Source organism: Micropterus salmoides, unplaced genomic scaffold (assembly GCF_014851395.1).
Source record: "Micropterus salmoides isolate LMB-PRFRI ecotype aquatic unplaced genomic scaffold, ASM1485139v1 Ms_hic_scaffold_10, whole genome shotgun sequence".
Taxonomy (NCBI): Eukaryota; Metazoa; Chordata; class Actinopteri; order Centrarchiformes; family Centrarchidae; genus Micropterus; species Micropterus salmoides.
Genome location: NW_024040041.1, coordinates 10504330 through 10524362, shown reverse-complemented (window position 1 = coordinate 10524362; position 20033 = coordinate 10504330). Strand labels below are relative to the sequence as shown.

Sequence of the window (20033 nt, the reverse complement as noted above, 5' to 3'; positions counted from 1 at the left end):
GTAAATATTCACTCCTGTCCTGTCCCACTCTCACAAAAATACTCCTGTCCTGTCCTGCAAGAATGATTCCCGTCTTATTCCGTTCGTGTGGTGTTTCAGGGGGGTTAGTCTTTAGGCAATGCAATGATTTTGATTTGATGTTCTCGCCCTCCTTCTCTTACCTTGTGTTCACATGTCATGGACACACTGAGGAACACAACCAGTTACCAGCCACCAGAGCAGACAGAAGAGAATTATAAATAATAATAAAAAATACAACAGAAATACTAGGATTTATTTTATATAGCATGAATTAATATTAGAACTGCATATATATATATATATATATATATATATATATATATATATATATATATATATATATATAACTACTGTTAATTTGTATATTTCAGCACTGTTGTTGCACAACCTAATGGAGAAGAAAATTACATTTGTTGACCGAGTAAACGTTCATCCTTAGGATTGATACTATTCACTACTTATAAATCTATATATATACCATCACTTTGTTCCCCAAAGATGGAGACTTTAAGTGGCTTTGACAAAATAGGTCACATACTCATCTTGTTTCATTTTTCTTTTCTAAAAAAAACGTCCAAGCTCTATAATAAGAAAAGTCTCAATCCATTTTTGCTCGCTCTCTCTCCCATCTGACCATGGGTTCATTAATGATCTCATTTAAGAGGTCACAGGTTTTCTAATTGGAAGTGGGCTGACTCCTGTTGCACTGCGCTGACCTCTGTGACAGTCTAAAGTTAGTATCGACTTTTTGACCTCAGTAAAAATACGCTTGTGTCACCGCTGAAACACTTCCCAAACCTTCAGCTAGCTTCAAATAGCTTTGGACCCAAGTTCTCCCTTAAGGAGAAAAAAATGCGCTTTGCATGAAGAACATCTGAAAAAAGGTCAGTTGCTCTTTAGCGTGCATACGTGCATGTGTGTTTACATGTGTGTCTTTGACATTTCTTAAACATATGATGCATGAGAGGGACTACTGCAGGTTTTGCAATTTAGCCACCATAGACAAGCATAACAAATGAGACCCTTCCATTCATTGTGATTGTGTACAACACCTTCATATGACTTCACAAAGTCCACCTGAGCACTGTCGGGCAAAACACTATGCGCCACTACAATCCCATCACTTATTCAAATATTAGCTGAACCTCAACATCTGATGTTTCAATAGCTGCTGTTCACTTCATGCTCATAATTCCTTATTAGCTTGTGGCACGATTCCAGCACTGGTGCCGCCCACACTAACAATGACTTGTGCAGAGACCCATAATGATAAGCTCCAAGCTGGCAGTGTTATTTTTTTTTTTTTTCACTAATCATCCTGCCTATCGGTGGGACCATCAAGTGCTCTCCAGATGCCAGCCGCCTCACACAACATCTGTCCTTGACCTTGGCAATGAAGACTCCCAAGTCTTGTATTGCCTGACTATCACAACCTTCTGTCTAGGCCAATTAAGATGTAATTTATTAACAGTTATTCATGTTGTACATGTGTAGAGGGGATTTGGTGGTTGGTGGGAGGGTTGGGGAAGGGGATAAAGTAACGTCATGTGTGACCTGCCCTGTATCAGTACACAGTTTGTCTGTTTGTGCACCTGTATAAGCATGTTTGTCTCAGTTTGCATCTGAGGGACAAGGTTTAGTGACGCGTGGTGCTACAGTCTATCATAAATTGTGGGTGTTATCAATCTAGATGACTTTGCATGCAGCCTGGTAAGCAAATACAGCATCAAGTATACTGTTTGAGTGTTTCTCATTTCCACCAAAATCCCTAGTGAAACCAGTCACCTCAGCAAAAAAGTGTGGCATCCTCTTCTTCATTCTCTTTTATCAAAATCTGTGTTTTAATTAATAGCTTTTAACAAGGGCCCTGAACACCGGGTTAATTGTGCTTTTCATGACAAAATCAGCGCAAATGCAAATTGCCTCTGAGCAACCTCAGTGCCGTGGCTGGGAATGGTGTTTTAATTATCCAGACAACCTCTTAAGTGGTGGAGAAGGCGTAGTGACGAGATGGCCATATGCTCAGCACCCACCAGTTATCTACAGTGGGTACGGAAAGTATTCAGACCCCTTTAAATTTTTCACTCTTTGTTTCATTGCAGCCATTTTCCAAAAATCAAAAAAGTTCATTTTATTTCTCAGTAATGTACACTCAGCACTCCATCTTGACAGAAAAAAACAGAAATGTAGAAATTTTTGCAAATTTATTAAAAAAGAAAAACTGAAATATCACATGGTCATAAGTATTCAGACCCTTTGCTCAGTATTTAGTAGAAGCACCCTTTTGATCTAATACAGCCATGAGTCGTTTTGGGAAAGATGCAACAAGTTTTTCACATCTGGATTTGGGTATCCTCTGCCATTCCTCCTTGCAGATCCTCTCCAGTTCTGTCAGGTTGGATGGTAAACGTTGGTGGACAGCCATTTTCAGGTCTCTCCAGAGATGCTCAATTGGGTTTAAGTCAGGGCTCTGGCTGGGCCATTCAAGAACAGCCACGGAGTTGTTGTGAAGCCACTCCTTCGTTATTTTAGCGGTGTGCTTAGGGTCATTGTCTTGTTGGAAGGTAAACCTTCGGCCCAGTCTGAGGTCCAGAGCACTCTGGAAAAGGTTTTCGTCCAGGATATCCCTGTACTTGGCCGCATTCATCTTTCCCTCGATTGCAACCAGTCGTCCTGTCCCTGCAGCTGAAAAACACCCCCACAGCATGATGCTGCCACCACCATGCTTCACTGTTGAGACTGTATTGGACAGGTGATGAGCAGTGCCTGGTTTTCTCCACACATACCGCTTAGAATTAAGGCCAAAAAGTTCTATCTTGGTCTCATCAGACCAGAGGATCTTATTTATCACCATCTTGGAGTCCTTCAGGTGTTTTTTAGCAAACTCCATGCGGGCTTTCATGTGTCTTGCACTGAGGAGAGGCTTCCGTCGGGCCACTCTGCCATAAAGCCCCGACTGGTGGATTGCTGCAGTGATTGACTTACTACAACTTTCTCCCATCTCCCGACTGCATCTCTGGGCTCAGCCACAGTGACCTTTGGGTTCTTCTTTACCTCTCTCACCAAGGCTCTTCTCCCCCGATAGCTCAGTTTGGCCGGACGGCCAGCTCTAGGAAGGGTTCTGGTCGTCCCAAACGTCTTCCACTTGAGGATTATGGAGGCCACTGTGCTCTTAGGAACCTTAAGTGCAGCAGAAATTTTTTTGTAACCTTGGCCAGATCTGTGCCTTGCCACAATTCTGTCTCTGAGCTCTTCAGGCAGTTCCTTTGACCTCATGATTCTCATTTGCTCTGACATGCACTGTGAGCTGTAAGGTCTTATATAGACAGGTGTGTGGTTTTCCTAATCAAGTCCAATAAGTATAATCAAACACAGCTGGACTCAAATGAAGGTGTAGAACCATCTCAAGGATGATCAGAAGAAATAGACAGCACCTGAGTTAAATATGAGTGTAAAGGGCAAAGGGTCTGAATACTTATGACCATGTGATATTTCAGTTTTTCTTTTTTAATAAATTTGCAAAAATTTCTACATTTCTGTTTTTTTTCTGTCAAGATGGGGTGCTGAGTGTACATTACTGAGAAATAAAATGAACTTTTTTGATTTTTGGAAAATGGCTGCAATGAAACAAAGAGTGAAAAATTTAAAGGGGTCTGAATACTTTCCGTACCCACTGTATATCTATAGTTATATATCAGCTCACAGGTGGTGGAGGATGTGAAGAAAAGGTAGAAAAAGATTAACGCTGAAATGAGATTTAAACAATACTGAAATGAAAAGTAGGGAATTTAAAGTAGGGAGGAGAGGATAAATAATAGGAAAAACATGATGGTGATGTTGCATAATTAAAACAATAAAGGTCTAGAACCTGCGATGGACTGGCGACCTGTCCAGGGTGTACCCCGCCTTTCGCCCAATGTAAGCTGGGATTGGCTCCAGCCCCCGCGACTCTGTATGCAGGATAAGAGGTTGACGATGGATGGATGGAAGGTCAAGAAGAAAAACCACTATCAAAAGAAATGCACCAGAGAAAATGTTTCTTCAATTTCCCAGGGTGCATCCTTCCATGGATGTTTGCCCACATAAGCACCGTGCTTCCTTCTAGCTACGCAGACCTTTCCTGTCTCACCTACGATAACAAGCCCACACAAACAACCACAATGCAGACAAGATAGTGACAGGTAATAAATCCATTTCTATTTGCAAAATACATGTGTAGCTGCTGTTTGTGTGTGTTTCTGTTTCTTTGAGCATTTTTAGCCACTTTAGCGGTCTGTCTGCCATTCTTTCCACCACTTTAGTTCTGAAATAACAAGATAGATAGATTACCATGACATTTGTTGCATATGTTAATTTGTTTGTGTTGCTTGTTTGTTTGTTTTTTTGTCTTTTGTTGTTGTTGGTGTATACAATGGTATACCAATTTATAGACTAATGGATTTCCCTTTATAGCTACCTGCAAAACAAATTGCATTCCCAAGAGCCTCAGCTGTACTGTTTAGTACTAATTAGCAAATGTTAGCTAACGTGCTAAAGTAAGATGGTGAACATGGTAAATATTCTACTTGCTAAAAATCCCTTGTCATTGTGAGCATTGTGAGCATATTAGCATACTGAGGTTAGCATACAGCTCAAAGCATAGCTACCGCTAGCATGTCTGGAAATTGACAGTCTTGTTTAACATTAGTACCATTTGAAAGTATGAAAAATAAAATCAGTTGAGATTTTACATTTGAAATGACCCAACATTAAACCTAATCATATTTTAAATTATTTCACATTTTTAGATTGATTTTTTTGTAGGAACATCAGGGCAGATCTGCATGCATGATAATTATTAAGTGTAAGGACAGTCACACATTTTAAAACCTTCTTCGGATCATTTACTTCATCATAGACTAAATTAGGAGCCATTGTATGGCACTATACACAAAGCAACAGTTTATCACTCTCTACATGTAATGTCAGGGGAGAAGATACTTCAGGAGTGGCATACAATAGTAGGCTAACAGTAGGGATGTTGAAAATAATGGATTTTTAGATGCATCGTGACTCACAAATGTGGAAGTGCAGCTCCAGGCAGTCTGTGGTGTGCACACAACAGAGACCTGTGATTCTCCCTGTTCGGCACAGACAGGCATCTGTTTAAAATGACTGCTGCTAATAAACTTTCACATGATCAATAAAATCAATGTGTAACTAACGTTAATGATTTTCATCCGCATACTGTGCAGCACAGTAGTGCTTAGCTAACATCCTGTCCTCATTCTTCATAGGACAGCTACGTGACAGGCGGCTGTAGGTGACGGTGAAAGCAGTGGAGCAGAGGAAAACATGAGTGGTATAGGTTTCAGTCTGGCTGTAAATGTGCAGGTCACAGTGTGTCCGTTAATTAAAGTCTGTCTGTTGTTTTCCAACTACTGAAAAGTGAAGGCAGTTAGCGCTAGCTAACATCTCCTCTTCAGACTGCGGTCTGGAAGCTGAGCAGGATGTTTTTAGGCTACTAGTTCATGTTTGTTTGTTGTCATTCATCCATGTATCGAATACACAAATGAACAAAATGTCATTTCTCAAGGCCCATGGTGCTCAATACAAGATTACAATAATCAACTTACAAGAAGATGCACAACCATGTTTCTACACTAGATGAGACAAAAAAAGGAACAGCTGTTAAGGTGGAGTGAACGTGGTTTGGCTGGAGCATTGTAAAGTGCGTAGTTCAACCCCATCTGACTCTATACTAATAACAGCAGCCTCAGAAATAAAAATTGCAGCAGCAGAGGTCAGTAATAACGCTGTAATAATGTATTAATGCTTTGCAATGTTAGCTACTACGGAAGCCCTAAGCAGCCATCGATTCGTATCTTTATTTTATTAATTATCTCGTGATCTCGAGATAATGACTGTTGTTTTGTCATGATAACGAGATCATTTTCTCATGATCTCCAGATAACAAAACAGTAGTTCAACACAGGGGTTGGCAAGAACATTTGTTTAAGGTAATTTCAAGGTGATTTTAATGTCACAGATAAGCTCAGTGAGCAAGGTACATGACTAATAGTTGTAAGATTTTGACTTTGATTCTTTATGGATGACCAATGTAAAAAAAAAAATCTTTTTCATATTCCTCTTCAACAAAGTTGTTATGAAGATGATTACATGCTCACAATTAATCACGTGCTGGAGTGTGTGCATCCCGGCGATTGGTCCACATTCATCAACCTATGGACTTTTCAAAACAAACTAAAATAAAAATATGAAATATGAAAAATATAAATAGCTTAGGGCTTCCGTAACACATTTATATGAAGTAACCTTAAATATCTGCATTTCATTCCTACCTACTTGTTTGGATTGTTACAAATACTTTGCTTTGAAAGTAACAAGTAGTCACACAGTGAGAAAAATACATCTTTATCCAAATCATTTTACAATCACATCGTAGCCTTATAATCGTAATGATTGTTTTAGTCAACCGAGGGTCAGTGGTCGTGGTGGTGGGCTAGTGAGCGTGTATAGGAAAAATTTTAAATGTCATCAAGTACGCTGTGATGAATTTAACTCCTTTGAAGTTCTCACTCTTAAACTTGGAGGGCTGCAACCTATCATATTTGTTATAATTTATCACCCCCCAAAACCGCCTGGAGGATTTTTATCAGAACTTCCTGAATTTTTATCTACTCTGGTTTTAAATTATGACAGAATTGTTCTTTGTGGCGATTTTAATATTCATGTTGATGACCCCACCAATGTTAATGCAACTAACTTTTTAAATATGGCCACTTCTTTTAACTTCAAACAACATGTCAAAGGGCAAACACATAACCGTGGTCATATACTGGACTTGGTTTTTACCCTGGGTGTCAGCATTTCCTCTGTGGAATTAGTGGACATGACCATATCTGACCACAGATGTATTGTTTTTAGCTGCGATTCACCTGTTACTCATGCTGCCTCACCAAGCTCCGTGTGTTCTCGCATCTTTAATGAACAAAGTGTTTCAAAGTTTTGCGCATTCTTTCAGAGCCAAAGCCAACACCTGTCTGATTCCAACACCAACAATCTGGTCGATCACTTCAATCATATCTGTTTGTCGTCACTAAATATTACTGCTCCTCTAAAGGTTAGGCCTACGTCTAAAGCTAGTAAGCAACCTTGGACAGCATTCACAGCCTAAAAAGGGAATGCAGGAAAGCAGAGCGCAGATGGAAAAAATCCAGTCTCCAAGTCCATTACCTCAGTCTGAAGGATTTATCAATTAAATAGAATAACTTGGTTAAGGATGCGAGAACACACTATTTTTCTGAACTCGTTACTACACATAAACACAATCCCAGGTTTCTGTTTAAGACTGTGGATCATCTGGTAAACCCAACCCCTCCTTGTGCCTCAGCTGGAAGTAATGATTACTGTGAATTGTTTTTATCTTATTTTACCAATAAGGTGGTGTCAATCAGAGCCTCTATTACCCCCGTGGCCTCTTACTCAGAGGTTCCTCACCAGCAACAAGAGAGTTTTAACCAGTTTTATCCCATCGACTTGTCTGAGCTTTTAAAAACAGTATCACAAATGAGAGTGTCCTCCAGCCCACTTGATGAAATACCTACAAAATTTTTACTGAAAATAATGGATTCTGTTGGGCCCCATTTGATCTCTGTTTTCAACAGCTCCCTATCTACTGGTTGTGTCCCTGATTATTTTAAAACGGCTTGCGTGAACCCACTTTTAAAGAAACCTGGTTTTGATCCCTCCCTCCCACATAATTTTAGACCAATTCAAAACTGCCTTTTATTGCAAAGATTCTAGAAAGAATTGTGTCCAAACAGCTGCTCACTGTACTGGAAAATAACAAATTATTTGAAAAGTTTCAGTCTGGTTTTAGGAAGTACCACAGCACTGAGACTGCCCTGCTTAAAGTCACCAATGACCTTTTAATGTCTGCTGATGAAGGCATGTGCTCAGTCCTTGTACTCCTGGACCTTAGCGCTGCTTTTGACACCATTGATCACAACATCATGTTAGACAGACTGAGGCACTGGGTGGGGATCTCTGGTACTACCCTAGAATGGTTTTCATCCTACCTGTCAAATAGGAAGTTTTGTGTGTCTGTAAACAACTATGTCTCCTCGTTCTGTCCAGTTAAATATGGTGTGCCTCAGGAGTCGGTCTTAGGACCCATTTTGTTTTCCTTGTATCTGCTTCCCCTTGGACATATTATCCATAAACATGGCATTTCTTTTCATATTTATGCTGATGACACACAAATATACTTGTCCGTCAGATCCACAGATCCTGGTATGCTGAGTTCACTTAACAACTGCCTTTGTGAAGTTAAAAAATGGATGTCAAATAATTTCCTCCAGCTGAACTCAGACAAAACAGAAATCCTGGTCATCGGGTCTCAGCAGATGGCAAATCAGATACTGCCATCTGCTGGTTCCCTAGTAAATCACATTAAGCCTGTGGCAAAGAACCTTGGTTTGATAGTAATTTAAATTTCGAGCAGCACACCACAAAGCTTGTTCAATCATGTTTTTATCAACTTAGAAATATAGCAAAAATTCGATCTATGTTAACTTTTAAGGACACCGAGACCATTTTACACGCCTTCATCTCATCACGCCTGGATTATTGCAACAGCCTTTTCACCTGTTTAACCAAAAAATCTATTGATCGACTCCAGGCTGTCCAGAACTCAGCTGCCAGGCTTTTAACCAGAACAAAGAAATATGACCACATTACTCCTATTTTAGCTTCATTACACTGGCTCCCAGTATGTTTTAGAATTGACTTTAAAATTCTATTGATCACTTTTAAAGCTCTTCATGGCCTCTCACCTTGTTATATTTCTGACCTTTTAGTCCCATACGCACCAGCACGTACCTTGAGATCCTCGGGCAGAGGTCTGTTGTCTGTTCCAGAGTCTCGACTGAAAACTAAAGGGGACAGAGCGTTTGCTGTCAGGGCCCCGAGGCTCTGGAACAGCCTGCCCAAGGAAATCAGGTCGGCTGAGTCAGTGAACTCTTTTAAGTCCCTTCTTAAAACATACTTTTATAGGAGAGCCTTTCCCGATCTTATTTGACTTTATTTTATCCCTTTTATTTTATTGTATTTTACTAATTTTATATTCATTTTTCATGCTATTATCTTGTTTTTTTGTATTATTCTTTACACTTGTTAAAGCACTTTGTAACTTGTTTTTGAAAAGTGCTCTACAAATAAGGATTATTATTATTATAGGTGTCCAGAAATTCCCACTTTCCAGGTGATGCATCGTGATGCATCAAGATATTGAATCAAATCGTATCGTTGCCCTGATATTCGTAATCGAATCTAATCGTGAGACCAGTGAAGATGCACACCCCTAAGTTATAGTAGAAAAACTGTTAAAAAATTCAGTATTTTTTAATGGGTATTGTCAGGTTTTCCAAATAGTGGCTTTCTAATTTTGTTGTGACAATTTCTATATAAAGATGTCCGTACAGTTTAGAAGGTGGCCGTTTTCTAGACACTTTTTAGGGGTGCTCAAGCACACCTAAATTTCAGCTCATCCCCCCTAATTTTTTTTATTATATTACAATTATATATTAATATTTATAATAAAATATTTCAGAAACTTATTACTATAGTAATTATTTTCTGAAATATTTTTAACCCTCTAACATTAGATTCCAGGCTTAATTTGTGCATCATCTCGCCAGTGTCACTTTTTTGGTTGGTTGTAGTTGAATCCAATATGTTTGTGTGTGAGTGCACAGAGGGAGAGAGATGGATAGAAGAACTAGGTGAGAAAGTGGACAGATAGTGAAGCCAAGATTGATATATCTCACATTCTCATTAGAGGCTGAACCCCCCTAAAGATCTGATCTTATATTCGCCCCGGCCCTGAACAAAACACAACATGGATATACAAGAGGGGACAATGTGTCAGTGTGAAGGATTGTGTCTGCATCTATGAACTATGACAGAGAGAGAGATAAGTGCACACAGACTTTCTTTTTCATCTCGGCTGACAGGCCACAAGAGCCACCTCAAACCAGCATTTGACCGCACTCTAAGCTCCTCAGAGCGCTTAATAGGACCACCTAGACTACATATTGTCAATATAAACATCGCATCGCGCACCCCCAGTCTGGCTTTTATGGCATTTGAATAGCTATCCCATTGCACTTGTCCCAATCCCACTGGCTCCAGTCTGAAATTTCTCTTAACACTGGTTCTCTCGCTTCCCTAAACACACCAGCATCAGTACTGCACAGCTACACACACACACACACACACACACACACACACAAACACACATATCCCCTTCTTACTATCTCTCTTTGTCATTCTCACACTCACTCATACACGCTTCCACCAGTCTGTCTGTCTTCTAGTCTTCCTTGGCAAGCACACACACAGATGTACATAACCATCTCCTGCACACACAAATGTCCCATACCCACACTGCAAGGTCTCCTCCCCCAGGAGCATTATGTCACACCTGGGTATTTCGCACTCCACAGAGCTCCATGCTCGTTAAATCACTGAATTCCCATGAAACCAGGCGAAGAAATGCCGCTGTGCTTCACGCCTGAGTTTTATATCTAATGGGGAAGTGGTGGTGGTGATAAAGTTTATGAGGATGTATGATGATGGGTGTAAGAGTGGAGAAAGATAGCGCAAGTGGCAGGAGGGAGGGTAGAGAAGGGTGTATACTTTGATGGTCAAAGTATAGTCTGTATGTATAGCATCCTGCTCGTTGGAAAGAAGAGGACTTTGTTTTTTAACCGCAAGACCCACTTGTGCTCTCTTCTGAAGTGAGGCTGACTAAAATTCTTGCCTTTCTCCTTTTCTTTCTCTGCCTTCTTCTCTTCATATGTATTCTAGTCCCAAATATATCAAAGTTGTTCAAATCATAACTCTCTGGAACTTGGTAGCTCCATTTCCTCATCTAATTGTAGTGTACCTCAAGGGTCGATTCTGAGACCTTATATTTTTTCTAATTGCATGCTTCCCCTTGGTCAATATATTGTTTTGTGTATATGCAGATGATGCATAACAATATCTTCCCGTCAACCCCACTGATTCGTGTAGTTTGACTGCCCCAAAGGACCGTTTGAGGACGTTAAGTATCCAGTTTCTCCAGTTTATGAGGATAAGATTGAATTATATTTCCCTCACCCAGACGGAAAACTTGGTTTCATTCGGCCCCACACCAAGCAGCCTTCCAGAAGTTTGGGACTATTTTTAATCGGAAAACTGAACTTTGACAACCAAGTATAAAGAGTTATTGAGTTGTGATTTTAACAGTTGAGAAATATCTCTAAAGCGAAACTATTTCTGTCTGCCGTTGACCAGAAGAAAATCATTCATTCTGTCTGGATTATTGTAATTTGCCCTCAGTAAAAAGGGACTCTATCCTCATCATAAAACTGGAACAATGAGAAGAAAACACATTACCTCAGTTTTAGCATCCTTTCATTTATTTCCCATTGCATCCAGAATACAGTTCAATATTATATTATTCACCTATAATTCACTAAATGGATTGGCTCCTAGCTATATGTTTGACCTCCAAAGCTCTTTCATACAAGGACACACACTTCAGCAAAATAAGCTCTTCTTGTTGTTCCTACGTACGAATGAAACCAAGTGTGACCGTAAATTTTCTACCATGGCACCTAAACTGGGGAATTAATTACCATTCACAGTCTGCATCTCTTCCTCTGTATTTCCCTTTAAACAGCTGAAATATTATTATTATTACTATATTTTTAAACTGGCTTTTCACTGTCTTGTATGCTTGTATCTCTCTAGCAGAATATTATTTCAATTATTTTAATGTTTATTATATCTCATTTATCCATGGTTCTAGGGAGGGCAATGTCGGTTTGTCGGTCCACTACTAACCCTGACAGCCCTCGGCCCCACCCCAAACAAATGTCACTTTCTAATTGGACAGCATTGGCGATGCAGGAGCGCATTGCTATTTGGACAGCTGTTAATTTAGGAGGGTTGGCAGCAGCAAAAATTGTGGCTGTGACGGTAGCAAGCAGAGGGACGACAATCTGGAACAGCAGTGTGTGTGATGCAATGAGGGAGAAAGAGTTAGGAAAATAAGAAGTTTGAGTCTGTTGCAAAATCACCACTCGCACCGCCGTCTGTCTGTCATCATGACGTTATGTTGGGCCAATGAAATGAAATGGATCCACAAATGAAAATGCAGTGTCACTACACAGCTCTCACCGTCTCTACATTCCTGTACAGTATGGACTGTGTCATACTGTTGATGCATAAGCGCAAACCCTGCAGTTTCATTCAAGGCTCTGCTCCGAAACCTCAGCATCACCCGCACAGGAATGTAATTCTCCCCACCACCTCCATCACCACCCTCCCCTCTCTTTCTTTCACACACATTCACACGTAATGAAGTACACACAGACACACGGCGCTCGGGGGAACCAATCACCATCGACTGTTTTCAGGTCCTGTTTGTGAATGGGATTTTTACGGGTGAGGAGGAGGAGGAGGAGGCAGGCACCGCTGCATTTGTAGGCACGTAGCTGCTACACCAGGGAAGCATCACCACCCCATTCTCATTTTTACATCCTTTACTTATGTTAAATACTCCTCTCACTCTTATGTTGGCTGCTCTCTAGTTCAAATATTGATGTTTTGGTTTGTTTGTTTTATCTCATGCACTCATTTCCATTTTTGCTTTTCTTTCCATCTCCTTGAACTCTAAATCTTTTTTAAGCTTTTTTTGATTGTTCAAAACAGCCTTTCTTTTCCATGCTTTTCTTTTACTTTTCCCCTGACACATCATCATCATCATCATCATCATCATCATCATCATCATCATCATCTAGCCCTGATTGCCTCTTTTTTACTCTCTCTTCCTTTATTCTCTTCTTTTCTTCAAGATGCATGTAAGGTTACTGACAACCAACAACACATACAGTCATACTGTGGACACTTACCTCCTGTGACAGAGTCTTCGTCCCGGGTGCTTCTGAATCCTCAGTGGTTGAAGGAAGAGCGGCGAGCCGGCAAGCTTCTGGCGGTGGAAGAGAAGTGGAGGACAGAAAGAGAGAAAGAGACAGAAAGAGAGATAAAAAGACAAGAGACAGCAGAGAGTGATAGCTATAAAGAGAGAGAGAGAGAGAAAGTGGATGAGAGAAGGCAGGCAGTGTGAAGAGGAGGAGGAGGGTGCTCCGGCTGGCTGGAGGTGAGATGAAGGGGAGAAAGAGAGAGGGAGGGAGAGATAAAGGAAGAGGGAGGGAGAGAGGGAGGGTGCGCTGGATTGGGATAGGAGGGGAATGTGTGATGTTTGAGAGGAGAGGAGGAGGAGGAGGGATTGCAGGGAATGGACGGAGAGGAAAGTTGGAGAGAGGAGGGAGGAAGGAAGGGTAAGGACGCAGAGACAAAAGAAAGGAAGAAGGAGTATAAAAAGATAGATGAGGGCAGAGGCAAAGAGGTAAAGAGAACAGAGACAGGTATGTTCACATTGTAATCCAGGGGGCCTTGATTTGTTAGAGGAAAATATGTGAAACCATCAGATTTCACAACACAACTTTGTCTTTACTCCATTACAGCTGTAACCTTCCAAAGCCAACAAAAAATATAAGTTCAACTCATGTCAAGCCGCCATATACGGCCGGTCCCTGGAGACAATCTATTTCAGAGTGGAGAAAATGTCCTTTCATCCATTAAATCACAGTTTAATCCAATCCAGTGTTGGTATCTTGCAGCATGGATACTGCAATCACCTTTGGAGCAATAACTTACAGGAGCCAGAGGACAAGAGGGCTGGGAAGGAAAAAAGAGGGGGAGAGGCAAGAGAGCTGACAAAAATGGAATCGGGGAACACTAAGAAAAGCATGACTGACCTGGAGAGCAGGGGAAGAGGAGCAGATTGGCCTTTGGCTTAATGCGCTCAGCAATGAAAGGGTGGGGAAGAAGAGCAATGGAAAGAAAGAGAGGAAAGATAAAAGAAGGGTGAATGGTGAAAGATGTTATTGTGAAAATCCACTGATCTGTCATGTGTCTTTCAGAAAGTTTAGGCAGGGTAATGGGTCACGTGTGAATCATAATGTTCTGTGAAGTGGCACTATACCTCAGAGCACTTTACAGTCACGGACGGATGGCCCGTTCTCCTTCCCAGGTCATCGAATACCAACACTTTATCATAGCCCGTTGACGCACCGGGCTGCTGGCAGAAAGCCTTTTCAGTTGTTTAGTTTTGTTTTGTAGTCTGTTTGCTGTTGTTTTGTAGTCATTTTGCTTGTCTTTGTAGTTGTTTTGTTTCTCTTTGCAGTTGTTTCTCTTTTTTGTGGTCATTTTGTGTCACTTTGTTGCCATTGTGCGTCTCTTGGTGGTCTTTTTGTGTTGTACCTTTGCAGGCAAATAAATCCCTCGCTGAATGCACTTAAAAAGGGCAACATAGTAAAGTACCTTCCGGACATGGTTTTGAAAAAAGGTACAGATTTCAAATAAAGGGTCAAGTCTCATTCACTACAGTCGGACCTGAGGGCCATAAAAGGGGCTCTGATAATAGAGATGTGATGCATTTGAAAATCTCTTTTAGGATTCAGTGTCAGATGTCTGGATCAGCTAAAGTACTCTGGAGCTGACCATATCAGGATTCATTTTCTCAAGGTGAGGATTAATTTGCTCAAGGACACTTCAGCAGAGTGGATGCTGGGCTTAATCCTGGGACTTCTTGTCACCCTTTAAAAAAGAAATGGCTTTACTCAGCTGTTTAAGCACACTGTTGACAATGGCATACCATTTTCATAAAAGTCTGCAAAAGTCAACTACATAAAGCTTCAAAAAAAGCTTCAAAAAAATCTAAAATGCCCTAAAGGCTGGGCTGCAATGTGTTCTTTTCCACACACTAATGTGCTGCACCATGGGATTCACCCCTGCGAGACTCTCTGGCAAATCACCCTCCAGAATGTGTGTATTGTACATCTGTGTGTGCATGGATTTGTGCTGTAAGCACAGCCTGCTTGCGTATTTTGTGTTTGTAAAATAGATGGACAGCAAGACAGAGCAAGAGATTTGGGCGCAGTTCCAGCTTTGAGGGATTTCGCCTCTTTTTGCTCGACTCCAGAGCTGCAGCTTTAACATCCTAGTTCAGACTCTGGCTAATAAAAGAGGAAGTGTGTGCACTGCACACTCTCAGAAACCCAACAATTGAATTGATTTGTTCAGATAAAAACAATGTCATTGTTTGATTCTAGATGTTTCCCAACTCTATCTGAAGTAAAAATTGAGACAAGGGAAGTGATCATTGCTCCCAGGATATTACATGCATTGTTAAGTGATTGCTTTTGTGTGCTCGTGTCATTTAGATGGCTGCATGCACCACTGCTGACACCAGCATAAGTTTCAATGTGATTTCTAGTCTTGCTTTTGATTTCATTGTTCTCAAGTGATTTTGGGAAACAGGCAGTAATGGAGTACAACTGTGCTGTGACGGTAATAACATCAAGAGAGCCTGTGTGTGTCTGTGTGTGTGTGTGTGTCTGATAGAAAGAGAAGGCACAAAATTAATGAGACAGGAGAAAGAGAGCAAGGCGTGTCTCCTGCAGCTGTTTATCAGCCCAGAGTACTCTGCTCATTAAACTACAACTACTTTATAATTACTATAACGGATTCTTATTGGACAAGTGTGCCTTTCTTCATAAAGAGTCCAAGAATTGACGCTGCCTTATTTCTCCTGCTGGAGTCCCCCTCTCTCTCTCACACACACACTCACTATTGATCTCATTAATTTACATTACATTCTCATTAGCCTCAAAGGGTATTTCATTTTACACCAGCAGGATGATGGCTGTGCAATTGTGAAAGTAGCGCTATTAGTCGACAAAAACAGATTGGTCCAATCATTCGGCTCATGCTGTGTATAAATGCCATTAGCACTGATTTGGCAGTTGATTTTTTTTTTCAGAGTAATCAAAATCCTTTTGTTCTTGTTGATGAATTTGTTATTTTTTTAAATTTGTAAAAAGAATGCCCCAAAACAATTATTTAGGATGTTAAAGCATACACTGTTAAAGCTGTACAAGGCAGGATTTATAAGGGCACATCTTTTCTTATCAGTAGAAATCGCAAGATTGGACAACATTTGAAACTGTAATTTAAAAGTACTGCCCAACCCGTTACCTCACCAGAGAAAGCTGGATGTGCGTTTAGTAAAACGCTGTGACAAACTACTGTGACATGTAATAACCCTCATAGACAAAAAATAGACAAATGAAGAAACTAAACGAATCCTAATACAATGTCTTTCATTGTTGTTTCTCGGTACATCTGCCAATGAGGCTGAACAGGATGCATGGTGGTGAAGCTGTTAGTGGTGAAGAGGAAATAAAAGTTTCCAGTTGGTTCCCGCTCAGTCATGTAAATCATGTCAACTTGCACTGCATTACTGGAAAACTCAGCTTACCGCTTTAACCTTAAAACTGGCATTATTCCTTGAACTTTAATCAGGTTGAACATGTGCATGTAAGCGTATTTGGCACACAATTTCTGGACATTTTAGTTTGAATCTTTAAAAGGCGCCACAAATGCACAGTTCCCAGTGTTTCAACACATATTGTCCATGATAGTGTGGTTTCTTTTCTAGCATGGATTTACACAATAAGCACTTTGACTGTATTCTCATAGGCTGCTGCAAATGTGCCATAAAGAGCTGGTATAGTTTCATTCACGTAGGAGCATTAACAATAGAACTGATTGTATTTCTGGGAACGAAAGAAGTGGAGTTAATGAGAATGTGTTTTCTCTTTATTGAATCGAAATGGGAACACAGTGTCTCATTTGTTTTGGGGGATTTCTGAGATGATGGTCTCTGGGACTCATGACTGATTTACCTGATTTAACAGGCAGATGAAGTCATTCAAACAGAAGCTAATTTGAACCCCCAGAGAGGTAGTTGCATGATTAGATAACTCTCACTCCAAACCTCTGGTACTCAGCATTGTTGGGTGTTTTTGCTGTCCAGATCAGTCCAGTGTTCAGTTTAAGAACAAATATTTTGCACAAAGATTGAAATTAACTACTGGTTTTTGAACCATTGTTTGTTTCCGTCAATAATTCCACTCTTATCATGCATCTTTCCATCCACAGCAGAGGTATCAGCATACTTAACACCACTTGTAGTTTGCAATCACTAGGTGGCACGATTGAGGTTAAGCTCAAGCTGGCTGGAAAATTGTTGTTGTGACATTTTTAGAAAAATGTTTAGTAATTGTAACTGTTGTATTATTGCATGATTATGGTAGAATCCCACAAATGCAAGTGAGCACATTTACTCAAGTACTGTACTTAAGTAAAATTTGGGGGTACTTTTACTTTGCTGGAGGGTTTCTATTTTATGCCACTTTATGCTTCTACTGAAGTATAATTCAATGGGAAATATTGTACTTTGTAGTCCTCTGCATTTATCTGATGGCTGGAGTCACTAGTTACTTTACAGATTTACATTTTACAAACAAAACATGTGATCAAGTCATAAAATATGTTACTGTGCTTTAAATTAAACTATACAACAAGACATGAAGTAGTTTAAATGTGCTGACATTAAAATGCTGCTTACGTGTTCAAGCATCAGCAACAATATTCCAATAATATGATGTATATATATAATAATATGACTCTCTGAAGGACAATTCAACACAATAAAACTTTTACTTTAATAATTTTAAGTGACATATTGACTGTAGGACTTTTATTTGTAATAGAGTATTTTTACAGAGCGTATTACTTAAGTAAAATATATGCTTGTGCTTCTTCCCCCACTGTAATACACCCAACAACACATCTTGCTATATGTTGTGAGAAAATGAACATGTGAGTTCACACTCTATCGTTCCACCCCACCAAGTGTTGACCATATGTGATTCTTGACACAAGCAAACCTCAAGTAGCTGACATGTAGAGATCAGCAAGTTGATTGGTGAGTTCCTCATTGTTTCTGAGAATCAGAGGAAGGGTTTTTTTCTTTCTTAAGGTCTCTAGAGAAAGAAGCTATTCTAGTCTTCCCAACTTGTCTGGATCCATGCCAAACGCGCTGTGAAGCACTAATATTGACAGCTCTGAAGCCACAGCAGTTGCCAGTGGTATATCTGTAGATCTGTTTGCATTTGTATTGCAACTAAAAAGAATTTCATGGTTTTGAGCCCCTTGTGCATGTGGCATCAAAAAATTGTTTGCCTGACACAGTATTAACGTACAGTGGGCAGAGGCCAGTAGTTATAAAATCAAAATCTTTAAAAAAGTATTGCAAATGTGCATTGGGCAAGTCACAGCAAAGTGGCAGCAGTTGAAATGAGGAATTGGTTATGCTGTATCTTCACTCATCATCAACTTTGCTCAGACCGAGGAGTTAAAGATATGTTAGCAGGAAGTCAGAGGGCAAGAGAGAGAGAGACAGAGAGAAAGGTCAGCTGAGCCTTTTGAGTTACAGCATAATAAACTTTCTTTTCATGTCTATCGGAAACAATTGACAGCAAAATCAGCAGCATATAGCATCACTGAAGTTGTTTCTGAGATAGTCATAAACCTCTGGCGATGTGCATGCATGTTTCTGGCTTTTCCTACATGACCTTAAAATGTCCTTTACATCTTTTGTCTTTGTCACATTGATGTTTGCCTTCTTCATTACTCAAATGCGTCGAATCAAGAAAGCCATCAGACAGTGGCGTGGGTCACGATCCAGGACGAGTAAACTGCTGGATCTGTCAGATAACTTTAAAGTCATATTGAAAAGACAAGTGAAACTGTAGCATTAAATAGCACGCTGTGTAATCCACTGGAGGAGCGGTGTGGGGGACTAGAAAGAGCCAAATGTCCTCAAGCAAGACATGGAGGCTTAAAGAGCGTACTCACCTTCTAAGACTGGTAATCTTTCAACGAAAGGAGAAACTGAGACGCACGTTTGAGTCAGAGTCAGAGTTAGGTTTCTAATTTGTTTTTCAAGAATTAATATTGATGAGTAAATGACATGGGCTGCAAGTGCAAATGCATTTTTAACCCGACACATGCAGTCACAAAAAGGAACTTTAATCAACACAATACTGACCAAAACAGGTGAAAAGGGAGCTTTATCATAAGTGTGCACAATTCACTCTTTATCAGTCGAAAGAGGTACTGGGTGTAATAGATGTGTGTATTTAGGATGAGTGAAAAGGTAAGTAATGATCTGATTTAGTGATTGTGTGACCAACATGTTTGGTGGTTGAAATGTTCACTGACTCAATATGGGTTCTGTCTCATTGCTTTAGTGGACGAGAAACCTGAATAACTGTCAGTATCATAACAGGAAAGCAGAGAAACAGCAATGAGCTCTCATTTAAAATGAAACACAACAACATTTAAATAAAAACACCTTATTAGCAATTACAAGTGAATTGTAACTCATGCAACAACATGCAGCAGGTGTACAATAATAAATAATTTAACTGTTTTCTTAATTTCTGATCTAACCATGAAATGGTTCTGAATGCTTAATCAGAATAAATATATCAAATCCCAAACGGTTTGCAAAATTCTTTTAAAATGCCTTTCCCTCTCGGTCCATCCATGTTATAAATCTGCAATGGTGGAAGAAGTATTCAGATTCTTTACTTAAGTAAAAGTAGCAACTGAACGTGTAAAGACGCTATCACAACTAAAATTCCTGTATGCATAATCTCTGAAAGTCTCTGAAATCATTACTTTGCATTATAGTGTGTAAGAGTGTTACATTATTAGTAAAGCTTTAACATGCAGGTGCCAATTTAATGTTGTAGCTGCTCCAGGTAATTTGAACTACTTGATATCCTGATAATCTGTTACAGTAGCATGTTTGAAGCTGATCATATGTTCTGTTGGCAAAATCTTAATCTGTGAAGTCAGATAAATGTAGTGGAATAAAAAGTACAATATTTCTCTCTGAATTGTACTGGAGTAAAGGCCTAAAGTAGTATAAAATAAAGAGATACTCATGTAAAGTACAACTACTTCAAAAGTTTATTTAC

General features: G+C 39.9%; 1 protein-coding gene across 1 annotated transcript in view; it reads right to left on the bottom strand.

Moving 5' to 3' along the window:
• Window positions 1–13216, bottom strand: part of pvalb6 (parvalbumin 6) — a 60417-nt gene extending 47201 nt beyond the window's left edge. The window contains exon 1 of the mRNA XM_038695611.1: window positions 12987–13216. The gene's annotated coding sequence lies outside the window, so the exon portion shown is untranslated. The remainder of the gene's footprint in view (window positions 1–12986) is intronic.
• Between the last annotated feature and the right edge of the window lie 6817 nt (window positions 13217–20033).